The sequence below is a fragment of the Choloepus didactylus genome, chromosome 10, assembly GCF_015220235.1.
Source record: "Choloepus didactylus isolate mChoDid1 chromosome 10, mChoDid1.pri, whole genome shotgun sequence".
Classification (NCBI taxonomy): Eukaryota; Metazoa; Chordata; class Mammalia; order Pilosa; family Megalonychidae; genus Choloepus; species Choloepus didactylus.
Genome location: NC_051316.1, coordinates 54,012,406 through 54,024,763, shown reverse-complemented (window position 1 = coordinate 54,024,763; position 12,358 = coordinate 54,012,406).

Here is a 12,358-nt window from a genome sequence, read left to right as displayed (position 1 = left end):
TACTTTTGTTGCAATTAATGAAGCAATATTGTTATAATTATACTATTAACTGTAGTCTATGGTTTACATTGGGGTTCACTCTTTGTAATGTACATTTCTATGTGCTTTTAAAAATTCTAGTAACATGTATACAACCTAAAATCTTCCATTTTATCTACTTTCAAGTATACAATTCAGTGGTGGTAATTACATGCACAATGTTGCTTTTAGTGCTATCTCTGAAACTAGACAAACAGGTCCTCAATCAAAGACTGATGCACATGGATTCTGCTTCCTCCTTGTTAAAGATAGTGCTGAATGCATCAGTAAAAAAGTAAAATATCAGCAAACATGATTTTGAAATTTCAACCATAATTTCCGAGTAGAGGGAGGCTAGAGTATGTTTCCCTAAACCTTACTTTCTCCCTTCCAGTCCAGCACAACCAAAGACCCATGATGGCATCCCAGATACTATTTTGAGTTAATAATGATTTATTTTCCTCCCTGGTAGTTTACTTTTCCTTGGATTTTACGCACACACCTAGGCCATTGTGTCTGTCAGGGAATGGGGAAGTGGCAGAGAGCACAGCTTCTTACCAAGCCCCCTGTATCCCAGACTAGAATTCCTGGCCTAAAATGAGGTTAAAAAAAAAAAAAAAATATATATATATATATATATATATAGAGAGAGAGAGAGAGAGAGAGAGAGAGAGAGAGAGAGATTGAAAGGGAAGCGATAAAGCTGGCCTGTTCTAGAGAGGGCCCTGGGCTCTGCCTCTCAGGCCAGACCTTGGAGAGGGAACCATGCAGGAGGAGGCCAGAAGACGGGGCGTCCCATGGGCACAGGGAAGCAGAAAGGCTCCTGCGCCCCGTGGCCTGCCAGCCTGGGAGCAGAACTGTCCCCCAGCTGAAGGTGCCAGGAGGGCGAGGACCTGAGCAGTGACTGGCAAAGACAAGTAGCAACGAGGCTCTGGTCAATCCACTCTTATCGAGGTTTACTTCCAGTACTCCTGGGAACTGGGGATATGAGACAAAAGTAAAATTGAGACATTGCTTCCTGAGTGTGTGCCTGACACACCCTGCACTCTATTCTCCCAGCATGAACACCTCATCCCAGTGTCTCGGGCAGCGCCGGGGGTGAGCTGCATGTTGGCGTCTGAATGAAGAATAAGTTCAGTGTTGTGAGGCTTGCCACATCTGTGATTTTAGGATGTTCCACTTCCTGCTTCTCGTGCCATACTCTCTCTCCCTCCCCTAGGACAAAGGCTGTTGTCTCAAATATAACTCTGTGGGCATCTGAACACTGGAAGGACACCTCAATTCTTTGGCCTTCCTTAAAGCTATTTGCTCACTGGTATTTGTAACCATATTTGCATGCATCCATATAAACAAATATGTGCAGAAAGTAATTACCACTGATACTCTCTTAGAAATCGGAAGTGTCTACATTAAGAGTGTTTTTGAAAAGTTGTGAACCAGAGGTGTAGGAATTGGCCTCACAGTTTTCATGGCCACTAGAGGGAGGGCATTTAACATCTCACTGTTGCAATTACCGGCAAATGGCTCTTTACTCACTCACCCGTTTATTCTCTATCAATGCCGCTATTGGCATTGGAGGCACACAGTGAATGAAATAGAACTCCTACCCTTACTGTGCTCACCTGTGGTAAATGTCACGACTAAGGTACTGACAGTTGCATTTATCCCATATATAAGCTTTACAAGTTCAATTTAAGCTTATTTGGCTCCTAAGAAAGCTTTATTTGGGGTGCTTTTAATCCTGATATTGAGAGCTATATACAAAAGAGATGTGCCTTTCCAAGTTAAATCTAAGTCCAAGTTTAAACTTAGCTGAATCTGAACCTTTTTTTATGGCTATAAATGGCTTTATTGAATGGCTATAAATGTAGCCAGGTAATCAGGCACAGTGCCCGATAAATAGTAGTCATTCAATAAACAATATTACCTCTCTGTTACAAGCATCAACTATATGACAGACCTTGTGTAAAAGAGAAATCACATAATTCTTCCTTAAGGTAAGAAACAAAATAAGGCTTTGAAATAGTTATGATAACTCAGGGGAGTGATTATCAAGCATATTGCCTCCATTTACCCGTTTCCCCACCCGTGGCAGATATTGCTAATCTTTCCCACTGAGCTTGAACTTAGCCTCAGAATCCTTCTCTCAGTAAAAGATATAACCTATTTGCCATTCTTAGACAAGGAAAAAAGAGACTGGGATTCTAGAGATTCTTATTTATTTTGTCTCTAAGTGGGGCTGCATCCTAAATCACTAAATCCTCTGAGCCTGTGTTTACTCATCTGTAAAACGGGGTTCATAACTTCCCCCAGCTACCCTGTAGAGCTCTAATGAGGTATAAAAACGGGGGGAGGGGCAGGAAAGTGCTCTGAAAGGTTAAAAGAACAAGGAACTCCCAAGAGGGTAGCGATGCCTCCTGAATTTACAAAAACAAAAGTAGCATCTTTGCCAGATGAGAGGGCTCTGTCCAGGGCTGATTAGAACTGAGAACATACCGTTTGAAAAGGATTTCCTTTCTACTAAGGAAAAGGAAAAGAGTAGAGGAATCAAAATGGAAAAGGAGCAAAGAGAGAGGACGTGACTTGGGGGTAGAGACATTAGATTCAAGTCTCCATTTAGCTTCCTGCCAGCCATGGTGTTTGAACGGGTTGCTAAGCTGCTCTGGGCCTCACATTCTTCATCCATTTAGTAGGCGGCACAGTTAGCCACCTTTCGGGATTATTGGAAGTATGAAATGAGTCCATGTCTGTGAGAGGACCTAGAACAGTGCCAGGCACACTATGGAGACTTGATGAGCTCCTAGCCTCGGTCTCTAGGAGGAACCACAGCTTGGAGTCAGCCCATTCTCCACGCAGTGGGGAGAATGTAGGTTTTGCTATAGTCAACATACATCCATCCATCCAACCTCTACTGAGTGTGCCCACTCGGTGCTGAGCAGGGAGAGTGTGTGCACTGCTGTTGAACATTCCTGTGACCTCAAGGCCACCAGGAGGGCAGAGAAGACCATTTTCCATGATGTGATTTGAGCAACTCCAGCATCCCACTTGCCTCACAACTTTACCCCTGTCAAGCTTCTGAATCCCTCTTTAGGGAACTTCTGCTTACAGCTCTACTCTTGAGCCCCAGTGGGGAGGTGGGCCTCCCTGGACAGTTAAAGGCAGCTGCGGGCTAGCAGAATGCACTGCAGTCTGGAGAGAAAGAAAGGCTTGGCGGCCCCTTGCTGCTGGGCTGGGTGTGGTCACACCCTGAGTAAAGTGTGATTAGGAACCCACGGAGCAGTCAGGGGCCAGCACTGTCAGCGCTGTTGGTGGTGGGCGCAGAGGAGGGGAGGGATGGAAGGAGCCCCTGTCTTTTAGGAAGTTATTCCAGAGAGCCAGGAGCTCTGAAATATCTTTTTTGGCTCTTCTCTGCATGCTCAATTCCTGCTCATTCATCCTTTTAGGGCCAACTCAAATGTGATCTCACCCTCCTCTGAACTCTTGCAGCATTTTATCTGTCTCTCATCAACACTTCTCAGCATCTGAACATGTAATCCCACTTGTGCACAGACATGCCCAAATCTGTCGACATTCTTACTTTCCCAGTTCTGGGCTCCAGGCATTGATTCCGAGTTCCTCCAACCGCATCCTTTCCGGCCTCTCCCTAAGGGGCTGGGTCCCTTTTTGTTCCCCTGACTGTGACTGCTCCTATGAGAGAGAGCACTTACCATCCTGCCTCATCGTCCTTTACTCGCTTGTCTTTTTCCGGCTCTGGGATCTAAGTTCTATCAGTGCAGGGAACTTGTCTTGGGTCCTGCTGTATCCTGGGCTCCTAAAACTGTCTGGAATGTGGGGGGTGGGTACTCGGTATCTGTCAATTGACTATCAGCTCTCCCTTCTGGACTGTAAGATACTACAGAATGGGAACTGTGTCTTGTAATCTTAGCTCTCTACTAGGCATATCACAGTGTCTAGCCCAGTGCTAGGTGCTCAGTAAATGCTGGATGAATGAATAAGTGAATGGGTGAGCAACTGACTCGTTAAATGGGCAAATCCCTTAGGGATCTCAGTCAAAGCTACAAATAACAAGGGATGATGTTGACTATTTTCTGGATGCCCTGCAGATCCATGCTCTACCCTCTCTCACCCTGCTCAGTGCCCTGGAAAGGTGACCTTTATAAGACTGTATCACCAGCCTCTTTTTAACCCTCTTGTTGGGTTCAGCCAGTGGGAGGCACTAGTAGTTTAGAAAGAGGGAAAAGAGTGAAGTCAAGGTGTTTATTCCCCAGGCTCCTACTGCTGGGTTAACCTGGGTTGGTTCCATCCATTTACCAAAAGCCACAGCTTTTCAGCATGTTGAACAGAATCCTATCTGCCACTGTTTTAAATTTTTCTATATGCTATGTTATTTAAAAAAAAAAAATGGATTTGAGACAGCTTAAGATACATACAATATAAGGTTAAAAAACAGATTAAGGAGTAAGATCATACAAAATATAGGAAACAAGACAGTGTAAAATTGCTAAGGAGAAGCCTCAGATTTGGCCCTGGGCTTCATCATGCCGAGTGGCTTCTCCAGAGTTATTGATTAGGTATTGGGCAGCAGCCCCCTCTTCGTCCCTTAGACAGTGGTAACAGGTCATCACTGTTGCTAGCCCCAGGGTACTTCACCATCCCATCTTGGTTTCCCTACATACTGCCCACACCTTTGTAAATAGTCCCTTTATTAAACTCTGTTTTACCCTGTTTAAGGGCACCATCTGTTTCCGACCAGAATCCTAATACTGACAGTTTCTGGAAAATCCTACCTGCTTCCTTTCTAGGACCCAGAAACAGATGCGAGAATTGCCCCCTCATTTCTTACCAGTCTTGAGTGAATCCTCATCCACAGCAGCTTCTTTCTCCCCACTGATTGGAGGAGAATCCTAACGCCAGGGCAGTGCCACTCTTGCAAATCCCTGGGCACCCTAGATCTACAGAATCTGAAACTCTATGGATGGGGTCGGGGAATCTGCATTTCAATAAGCCCTCCCAGTGATTCTTATGCACTCTCAAGTTTGAGAACTGCTCCCTGTAAAATCTTGGAGGTTGGGGCAGCTGTCCTCGAGTTGGTTGCTCAGGATCCCTTACCAGAGTCCCTTGCCAGGGCCTCTAACCCCCATCTGCCTGGCTTTCCACTGCTTCCTGGCCTCTGATCCTCAAGGCTGAAAACATATAGAAACACACGCAAACAGGAGTGCCAAATCCTTTGGTGCCCATACAGGAGGCTGTTTCGTAATCAGATGAGCATGGCTCCTTACAGGATAAGCAGGGCCATCATCTCAGAGACCCCAGGAGTCTCTGAGAGCCAGCAAGAGGGAAGCCAAGGAATATGGAAAGAACTGCAAGTTGGGCCAGTCCTGTGGCTTTGCCAAGGGAAGGATTTTCATCCCACATATGAAACATATTGCAATATGGGGAATGGAATCCCTTCTGTTTGCCGTTATTAATTTTTCTACATCCTGAGTTATTTAAAAAACGGTTTGAGGCAGCTTATTAAGATACATAAATAATACAAGGCTAAAAAATAAATAAACACAGAAACAAGTGAAAGAAAAAAAACATGGTAGGAAAATAAGATGTGACTACGGATAAGATCATACAAAATGTGTGCCATAGGGTGCTGAATAATTGCTAAGGATGATTATCACATTTGGCCCTGAACTTCACAGCAGACAGAACAAAGAACATTTTTTTTTTTTTTTTTTTTACTGGCAGTACTATTTTGCCAAAAATTTGGAGTTGTACAAATAGTTCTTTAGAACATAAAATGAAATGGATTACATAACAATTACATTCAGCACTTATCAGAGGCAGTACAAGAAAAGAGGATTCACCATGTCCATAAAATACAAATATTTCAGAGGTACTGCTTCATACCGAGATGGCAGAGATATCTCCTGAAGAGACTTCAAGAGTGGGATCGTTGGAAACAAGTCATCTGGGGATGACTTCAGAGTCTGGGCAGTTCCCTTCTGATCTATCTGTGGATGAGGTTTACTAATCCAAAGCCCTGGGGTTCTCAGGGGCAGCAACCCTGCTCCTCATTCATTCTTCATTTCCTCTGAGCCCCACACTTCCTCCTCTGAGGCCGCAAGCTAGCAGAACCAGAGACGATAAGGTTGACTGACTTGGAGGGTTGCCTGGATTTTGGGGTATAGTATTTCTTACCACTGTTTAAAATGGCAGTGGGTTTCCAACTCAGACTGCACATTAGAATCATTTGGGCAACTTTCTAAAAGTAGCTAATTGCCTGGGCACCACCCAGATTAACTGAATACAGACCTCTGGGGTTATGCCCAGGAATTCATTTATTTTTTTTAAATTGTCCTAGCTAATTCTTATGTGCAGCTGGAGAACCACTGACACTGGGTTGAGTGTCAGGTTTATAAACCTGACTGTACATCGGAGTCACCTAAGAAGCATATTTAATATTCAGATTCCCCAGTCATGCCCTCCTCCCCACACCTCTTATTTTCTCAGTAGATCAGAGAATGCTGTGTTTTTTAACCGGAACCCCAGGTAATTCTGATGCAGCTGAGCAACAGATCCACACCAGTTCGCAAAGTTTAAAGTGGGGAGACATGGGCGCTAGTCTGCTCTGATAATACCAGGTGGTATGACCTTGGGCCTATTACTTAAGCTCTCTGGTTTTGCTCCCTCATTAGTAAAATAGAGAAATAATCTGCTATATCTACACCTCAGTTGTTGCAAGGATTTCCAGCCAACTTGCAACTAGAGGGAAGCTCTACCAGGCCAGCTACTAGGGCCTAATAATGTTTGAATGCCCAGCACCTAGATCAATGCTTGTTACATAGCAGCCACTTGCCTAAATTGAAAATGAGATCATGTTTGAGAAACTAGATTAGAAAGGATTAAGTACATCTGTGGTCACCAGGCATGCATATTTATTTTGTTGTGTGTATGTGTGTATAGGTGGCTGGATTGAAATGCATAAACCCACCATGGACATCCTGGGTCTGTGGATTCATTAATTTCAAGAGTCTGCTTACTGAAAATAAAGATGAATGCATGATCTCGAGGTGCCCTCTGGCCTGGTTTCTTCTATCTTATGTCAAATTGTGGAGTGGATTTATACGTGAGCCAGTAGGCAGATGGTCAGACTTGCCATTGCCAATCATTGGCACCTCTGCAGAAACTAAACTGTGCTACAACAGAATAATTTATTTTTATAACCCATGTGGCTCAAAATAAACTCATTATAATAGCTCAGGTTTTATTAGCCAAATATAATAGGACAACTTATTGAAGCATGGACATCTCTTGATGATCTGAGAGAGTATCTACAAATACCAGCATCTGAGCGGTGACCAAATCATGACATTGTTTATGTGAAATGTCCAATCAATGTACAAAAAACCACCACAAGTGTCAATATAGGGGAAGTAGGTTGAGCAAGGGACTGGGGCCAGAGTGGGTCTTAGTTCTAGTCCCAATCTGGGAGTTGCTGTGTGCTTTTGGGCGAGTCACTTCTCCCTGTGCCCAAAGTCCTCTTCCTCCAAAAAATGAAGGGGCTCATTGTTATCTCTAAGGTCCCTTCTGTTTCCCACAAGTCATGAATCTCTGATTCCAAACCTGAAACTTGGAATGGTTTCTCCAATTGCTAGATGAGCATCCCCCCACCCCCACCCCCCACACATCTAATCATTATGGTCCAAGTCAGTCCCTCCTCCTTCTAGATCCACCTTCACCCAGCTAACACCCTTCTAAACCCATCCTCATCCACTCACTTTTAGAAATGTGATATACAACTAGCCTTAGTGATAATTTCCAAAATGAATAAAATGTATAGTCTCTGTATAGCAGTTTCCATTAAACAATTCTAGCTTCAAACAACAGCCTTCAAACAACAAGAGGCATTTCAGGGGGTAGGGAGAGGCCGGTCAACTCAGTGAGTAAAAGTTCAGGCTCTGGCTTCACAAAGACCATATTAGTTTCCTATTGCCAATGTAACAAATTACAACAAATTTAGTGGCTTAAGACAACTCAAATTCATTACCTTCCAGTTCTGGAGGTCAGAAGTCTAAAATGGGTGGGCAGGGCTGCATTCCTTCTGAAGGCTCTGGGGGAGAATCCATTTCCTTGTCTTTTCCGGCTTCTAGAAGCTGCCGGCACTTCTTAGGGTGTGGCCTGCATCACCCTGACATCTGATTCCATGGTCACATCTCCTCCTCTGACACTCCTTCCTTCCTCTTTCCCTCCTTGTCCTTTGTCACTTCCCTTACTTTGGTGCTTGGGGGACTTTGTGTGCCTTTGGTCCACCTGCATAATCCAGGATAGTCTCTTCATCTCAAAATCCTTAATCACATCTGCAATGGTCATGCAGGTGCCTGGGCTGTTTGCCATGTAGGGTAACTTATTCACAAGTGCTGGTGACTGGGATGTGCACAGCTTTGGGGGACCATTATTCTGCCTACCACATAGATCTATCTTCAAAGCCTGCCTCAGCCATTTATTATCTGTGTGACCTCTGGTAAATTATATTGCTTTCCAAGCCTCAGTTTCCTCACTGATAAAACTGGGATAATAACAAATCCATGTGCCTGCGTGGATACAATAGGATAAACTAGAACCTTCTCCCCCCATCCCCTGGGCATTCATGGTAGTTGAGGCCTGCCTGTTGTGGATGCCTGTACCCTGGAGGTAAGCGGAAGCAGTAGAAAAGGCTTAGGGTCTGGTGGGAGGGGGCCCATCACACCCTCTCCCATTTTCAGGAAAAGGTAACTGGGATGCATCTTTGTAAGCCATTTGGAATTTTGCAAAGAAAGGGCTTCTAGTTCCATGTCAAACAGGAAAATCAACTCTTCTGCCCAAGAATGTAAGTGAAATATGAGATAGCCTAAAATAGAAAAGGAGAGTTTCCATCAACACAAACAAGTCCTTCAGCCTTTCAGAGAAGAATAATTATCCAATAAAACAAGTGAAGAGACTGAACTAGAGGGGATAGTTAAGTCCCTTGGACATGGACCAGCTAAAGGCTTTGAAGGACAATGAAGTAAATACCAGTTCCTCCTCTCCACAACTTCAGGAGTAGGTGCTCACCCAGTTCCCAGGAAAATGCAGTTAGATATGGTTATTACTCATTTGTGGGTGACAGTTTGCAATGCTACCAAGAAGAATCTGATGTAATCATAAGATGCAATTGCAAAGGATTTCAGTGGCTACTTCCCCATATTTATTTCATTTAATTATTGGGCTAACCCTGTGATATGGCCAAGGGAGGTTTTATTATCCCTGCTTTTACAGAGAAGGAAACTGAGACTCAGAGGGATGAAATGAATTTCAGAACATCACACAGTGAATTAAGGACAGAGTCAGGATTTAAACCCAACAGCATGTTTTGCCGCCAAGGAGCCTGTTCTACTCTTGGCTTCTTCCCTGTAAGCCTGTCTACCTAATGCCTTAATGGTGAAGTGGATTAAGACTGCCCTTGCCCCTGACTTCACTTTTATCCTGTCCCCTGGCTCCCAAAATACATGATGCTTCACAAAATGTCTTCTGTAAATCAGCAGTGCGGCATTGTCAGGGAGCTTGTTAGAAATGTAGACTCTCTCCCACCTCAGACTTACACACTCAGATCCCCAGGTAATTCCTATGCAGAATCAAGTTTCTTCAGTCCTGACCTAACACATCTGGCCGCCCAGGCTCCCACGATACTCCAAAGTGACTTCTTCTGTTCCCTTCTTGCTATCTCAAACACAGTGAGGGCTTGAATCATGGAGTTTTCACTAATTTCTTGTCTCCTTCTGGAACTTTCCCTACACCAGTCAAGGGCTGTATGGACGCAGACAATCTCCTCAGGCCCACTCAGAGCCCCTCATTTTTTATTAAGGCTTCACTTTTCATCAGAGGCCGGTAGGATAGCCCAGCTTGGGGTCAAAGGGTTCACTCAAGGAAGTTTCCTCACAAAAATGCCCAAAAGCTCTCCTAAGGTGTTCTCCGCTAGGAGGAGAACTGACGCCACTGTCTGCTCTAAAGGGGGCCAAGTTAAGATGTGAACAACAATCTTTCTTTGGCTTAGTCAAGAGAACCAATGAGAGCTCTTTCTTCCCTTCCTTCCTTTGCTAATCTCTGGCAGAAGTAATAAAAAGATGCTGGCAGCAAAGGGAGGGCAGAGAGATAAAGGGTATGAGTGAATTACTCACTGGCCAAATAATCAGCAAGGAGTTGTTTTGTGAGAGAGAAAAGCGAGAAGATAAATCATAAAGGAATTTGAAAAGTTATTCTTTTACTCTCTTGCTCTCTCTCTCCTTTCTCCCTTCTCCCCCGAACTTCAAGAAACTTTTGTTTTAAGTACGTAAACAGTTATCAAATCTTCCCTGGGTCACAGGTCAGAGGCATTAAAGGTTTAAAAATAGACAATGACTTGAAAATTAAAAACATCAACAACAAAAAGAACAATGCAGATTGTCTGATGAAAAAAGACTGTCTGATGAAAACAGAAACAAGTAAAATACCATGATTGCAGATTTTAGGCCAGCAAGTGTGGGTTTAAGTTTCAAAGACCCAACACAGATCCAAGGGAGGGGCTGGAAAACATGGAGGGCGGAGGGCAGCGTTCTGCCCCCATTAGTGTCAGCAGGAAACAGAGCGAAGCCACCAGGGGAGCCAGGGCACATTTTGCATTCTGGAGAAACCAGAAGGCCAACATGCTCAAACCAGTCATAATTTATGGAAGAGTAGTTGGGAAGAATGTGGTGTTTGTTGATTTTTATTTCTGTAGCCAGGACAGGCTCTCTGGAAGCAAGAGCTGCCATTGACACAACAAGAAACCAGAGTGTGGACTGGAAATATATTTATGTTGTCTTGCAAGGCTGATAAAGTTGAAAACTCCTCCCCTATATATACAAAAATGTGGTGGATCAGGGTTGTTCATCTGCCCAGGTTTCTTCTAAAGCAGTTCGTTCTAGTTTGATCAAGGTGGCTCCTTGACAGGTCTTGGCAAGGCTGATAGTTGAGTCTTCTCCGTAGCTCTCACAAATATCGAATTTAATCTCCTCTGCTGGGGGATCTGTAGACACTTGGCCACTTGTGTCTGAACCTAGATGCAAAGAGATGGAAGAAAACAGGACTGGAGACTTAGGATTTAGGATGTGTCAGTGTTTTCCAGGACAGTGTGTCTAATTTTAAGAGATGTTTTTCCTTAACATCAGAATCAATTTGTGGGTTTGACTGAGTCTCAGCTCTTGGAAATGTCCTTACAGTTTATGGGAGATTTCACCTCAAATTGAGTCTATGCTATTAAAAAAAAAAAAAAAAAAGAAAAGAGTCTAAGCTACTGGTATCACCTGCCCAGTTGAGGAATGCTCTTTGTTTTCTCAAGCTGTGGGCTTTCTTCTAGGCCCATTTGCTCTCTGCTCTTCCTTTCTTTCCTCCCCATAGGACACACAGGGAGAGTAAATACAGCTGCACATCCCAGGCTTGGTGCAAAATCTGGGAGGGTGGGATAGGACTATATGCACTTTAGTTTCACATCCCAGTGTGTCCAACACTGCATTGTAGACGGATGAGGATAGGGGGAAGAATCCAGGCCAGAATCTTTGTTGTAGCTAGAGATCTTCAGTTCTGCTTCAGCTGAATTTCAGGAAGGTTCTCTTACATACTGCTCTTACTTCCTTACTTTTTACTTCTTACTTACTTCTTACTTCTCTTTTCTTCCTGAAATTCTGAAAATTCCTGAAATTTCAGGAATTTCAGGAAGGTTCTCTTATTCCTTGTTCAATGAACAGAGCAGTGGCTGGAAACGGAGGTGGGCAGGGGGGGTGGGATGGGAGGCATTAGTAGGTGACCTCCTGCCTAAGAGGGACAGAAGGAAAAAGGCCCAGCTAGCTGGATCTCATAAACTCTAGCACTGTAAACGCCCCTCTAAATCCAGAGATAAGAATCCTATGTATAATCTAATTCTCAATCAGGGAAATGTTTTGTCTTTAGCAAGTGTGTCTTTGAGGGCTTAAAGGTGAGGGTTCAGGGATTTCCAGCTAGCAGATTTCCCGTTGGTGGAATCAAGTTTGCAGACGTGTTTTGGCCTGTACAATGGTCTTCTCTTTTTATATTCGTTTCCAACATTAACAAAGCAGGAGGTTCCACAAACATAGCTGGACTTCTGCTATTTCTTGAAAAAAAAATAGAAGATCTGGCTACACTGAGCTTCGAAATCCACAGAGCAATAGTTGCTGCCACTGTTTAGGTAGGGCTTGGGGTTGCAGTTCACCAGTCCCATCACTCCCTATAAACCTTAACCTGACCTGATTGTGTTTTTTATTTTGTTTTGTTTTTTTAAATTATCTGCTCATATTAGGAA